Consider the following 3,963-nt stretch of genomic DNA (forward strand, 5'->3'; position numbering starts at 1 on the left):
CTTCAGTGCCCTGCTGCTCAGACCTCTAGGAGAAGCATGCAGGCAGGAAGGCTGTGGGGCAGCTCCAACCTCACGGCAGCATCTGGGGGTGAATGTTTACAGCTGAAGCCCAGTGGGTATGTGTTACAGGATGCTCTTTCAGTTTTGCCATCCATAGGCAGCTTGTGCCCATCAGCTCAGTTAGACCCCCCGCCTTATTGCAAGGACAGAGGGCTTTCTGTATCCTGGGATTTCTTGCCTTGGTGTATGGGAAGAATTGGATCACACATGGGCTTGGAGAATGAGTGCAAGGTTTTACTGAGTAGGAGTATTTCTCACCAGATAGGGGAGCCAGAAGGGAGACTGAGTGGGAAGGTGGTTTTCCCTGGAGTCAGGCTGATCAGCGGCCAGGCTCTCTTCCGACTGCACTTGGTGGAACTCTGCGTTGTTCTGCTGGTCGACGGCCTGTCCATGTCTGCTAGTGCCTGTTGGTATGTTCTTCCTCTTCTCTCGACATCCAGCTGCTTGTGTCTCTGCCCACTAGGGTCTTGGGGGGTTTTATAGACACATAATGGGGGTGCAGCAGGCCAGGGTGGTCTTGGGAAATCCAACATTTGGGCATAAAAACAGAAATGTCTGTCCTCACCTAGGTCCATTGGCACAGGCCCAGGGATGGAGCCCTTGCCAGGGACCATGCTGTTCCCTTCCCAGCACTTCCCTGCCCTCCTCCCATATCACTGGGAATAGTCCAAATGCAGGGCAGCAACTGCAGAGAGAAGCATAACAGTGTCCCTTCCTTCTGTTCACACCCTTCGCCACAACAAAGTGAGAAAAGAGACACAGACAGAAGAGGAAAGTCAAGGCAGCAGCTCAGATGTCTGTCTTCAGTCTGCACTCTGCAGGAATGTGCCTTTAGGTCCAACAGATGATACAGGTGCTGCTGGCAAGAGACCCCTCTGGGGACTGGCTGCCAAGCTCATCCAGTCCAGACAGCAGCTGCGAGCTGGTCTGGGGCAGAGCTGGGGGAGTCATTTACCTCCCATGCCTTGCATATAATAGGGGGTCCCCTAGGTAGGTTCTGGGGCAGGTGATCAGGCAGGAACACCTTCGTCCCAGCCCAGTAGCTTCCTCCCTGCCACCTCTCCCTCTTCCAGGAGTGCTCTGGTGGCTGCAAAGACAGGGCACAAAACCCTACACTGCCAGCCTGGGTACCAGACACTCCTAGCTCTTAGCCCAGGCAAGCTCTCTCTCCACCCCAGGTCTCTGTCTCCGGGGATGCTCCAGGCTGCCTCTGTGTCTCTGTCTTTACCTAGATTGAGCCTCGGTTCCTTTGGGTGTACAATGGGAATGATAATAATAACCTTGATTTTCTACTTGGGACTGTTAGCATAATCCAGGGAGAAGTTGGGTGCAAGGTCCAGGAGGAGCCATCAGAGGCTCCAGGTTAATTATTGTTATTACCTCTGCTTGACTGACGAAGAAAGGGGAAGAAGAGACGTCACATGCTCAGACAGGCCTGCTGTGATCAGACTGAGGCCTGGCTGGAATCTGTTCATTCTATTTCAGCAGGTCTGCAAGCAGGAAGAAGTATCAGGCCCACATCCCAGAAGAATGAGAGCCACTGGCTGAGAGAGGGCAGCGAGGGGGATGGCCAGTGGCCAGGATCATGCCCAAGTGGCTGTCTGGGGCCTCAGCCTCTCAGGGCCCAGGCAGGTGGAACATGCTGGAGGCTAGGGGACCATGAGGCAATCTGAGAGCCTCCCTGCCTGTTCCTAGATCTTCTTAGGGGTAGAACAGCCCTGAGGGGGCAGCTTCCAGGGTTGCCCAGGCTAGACCAGAACAGCCTGATCTCCCCCAGAGACCTCTGGGGTCCTCTGAAGCCTGTCAGGCTCTTCCTTGGAGACCCTCAGTGCCTTCTTCAGGGACAAATAATATGTCAAATGAACTGAAATACCCAGAGAGCCCCCGGGGGCTGGCACTGAGCCTGGCACTGCTGGGAATGCAAAAAGGACTCAGACCCATTGCTCACTCTCCAGGCAATTCCAGTACAGTGTGAGCGGTTGGGGAGGAAGGGTGGCAGGAGGCTGAAGCAGCAAACACCCAGGTGGCTGCCCCCAGGGCAGAACATGAGGTTCCAGGAGACCAGGAGAGCACCGGGAGCCAGAGAGACAGGACATTCCTGTCTGTTGAGGAGAGGTGGGGAAGGTCAGGAAGGCCTTTGTGAAGCTAGAGTTTCCTTAGAGATGTTTCTGAGCCCTGGTTTGGCCCTGAGGCTGGGTTTTTGGGTCTTGAGTCTGCTACTCCTCTGAACAAGTAGTTTTGAATTCTCCCAGCCTGTTTTCTCATCTATAAAAGAAGGAAAATAATGTATCTGGCCATGCTGTGGCCATGATGATGGAATGAGATCATGTTGACAGCACCTAGCAGGGTGTCTGTAAAGCAAGTCTCAACAATACTCACTGTGCTTGACGGTGGATGGGACTGAATTTAAAGAGGTGGGGAAAGGAAGGAGCCAGGGACAGTACAGGGCAATCAGCTCATCAGATTAGGTTTGAGCTACTCAATAGCTCATTTTAGGTAACTAAGGAAGTTTCTATTTAAGGGCTTCAGTGGGAAAATGTTTTGTTAAATGAACATTTCTTTTTTAAAAAGTGAAGGTTCTGGCCAGGCATAGTGGCTCACGCCTGTAATCCCAGCACTTTGGGAGGCTGAGGAGGGCAGAACATGAGGTCAGGAGATGGAGACCATCCTGGATAATACAGACACACCCTGTCTCTACTAAAAATACAAAAAGTTAGCCGGGCATGGTGGCACATGCTTTTAGTCCCAACTACTCAGAAGGCTGAGGCAGGAGAATCACTTGAACCTGGGAGGCAGAGGTTGCAGTAAACTGAGATTGCGCCACTCCAGCCTGGGCGACAGAGCAAGACTGTCTCAAAAAAAAAAAAAGTGAAGATTCTTTTCCCATTTTTCTTCTTTCAAGTCTAGATTTCATAGATTTAGTCCAGTATCCATTAAGCACATGATTTATCCAATACTGCTGATGCTCAGAGTCGTGGCGATCCAGACAGACCAGGTAGCTTCCACCTTCAAGGAGTTTGCAAGTTCAGGTGCACAGCCCTGTGGGAGAAGGTGATTTCATGAAGCCTAACCCAGCACCTCTCTCAAATGCCTCCAAAGCGCTGCGAAGGATGGGTTCCCAAACCCCCAGACACCATGGTGTTGGGTAGATCTGCTTCTTCTGCTAAAATCAAGGGCAAATTGTCCACTGCATACAAAGGTAGGAAAAGTGGGAGCAGCTGGAAGTGAGCGCGAGAGATCTGGTGAGAAATTCCAAGACTCCAAGGCAAAACTTCCCCAACCAGCCCTCCCTTGCTGAATTTAAAACGGACAGCCCAACTGCAAAGAGAAAATTTGTTCTGTGTTCACAGGGAAATGGCCTGTGAAGATCTGACCTTGGCTCTGACTTCCACCCCGTCTTGCCACAGAGCAGAGCCACAGAAGCATTAACCCTCAGTCCACCAAACCACTGCTGTTGAGCATAAGGCATCCAGCTCCTTGCATGGGGCACATCACAGTGATCATTTATGAAGCGTCATCCACTATGTGAGGCAGCTCACTATGCTAGAAGATAGACTCCCTATTTTTCAGAGGAGGAAACTGAAACTTAACACGGTTTAATAACCTGTCTAATACTCATGCAGCTAAAATGAAGCCAGTGAGGAATGCTTATCAGAGCTGGACACCAAAGCCTGTGCTTTTAACCACGGCTCTGCCAGCGCACAAGCCAGCGCTGTTTTAAGAAGCCCTTAACGGACTCCAGTAGTTTTCTTTATGAACCTTTCTGCCATTTAGAACTGTGGATTGTAGAGAAGAGGGTTGGAAACTCACAGCCACGGCGCTGCATCTGATCAAAAATACATTTCATTTAGCTAAAAGAATGTTTTATTGTGTGTGGGTTTGTTCTTTGTTTTTTTGTTTTTT

The 3,963-nt window shown here is 50.9% G+C and overlaps 1 long non-coding RNA gene across 1 annotated transcript; it reads right to left on the minus strand.

Annotated features, from left to right (window-relative positions):
* Positions 1–275: 275 nt before the first annotated feature.
* Positions 276–3,513, minus strand: LOC144579058 (uncharacterized). Its single transcript, XR_013525888.1, has 2 exons — positions 3,435–3,513; positions 276–3,099 (listed from the first exon to the last, which is right to left on the minus strand). It is a non-coding gene; the product is annotated as an uncharacterized LOC144579058 (long non-coding RNA).
* Positions 3,514–3,963: the final 450 nt, after the last annotated feature.

Source organism: Callithrix jacchus, chromosome 13 (genome assembly GCF_049354715.1).
Source record: "Callithrix jacchus isolate 240 chromosome 13, calJac240_pri, whole genome shotgun sequence".
In the NCBI taxonomy this organism is placed as follows: domain Eukaryota; kingdom Metazoa; phylum Chordata; class Mammalia; order Primates; family Cebidae; genus Callithrix; species Callithrix jacchus.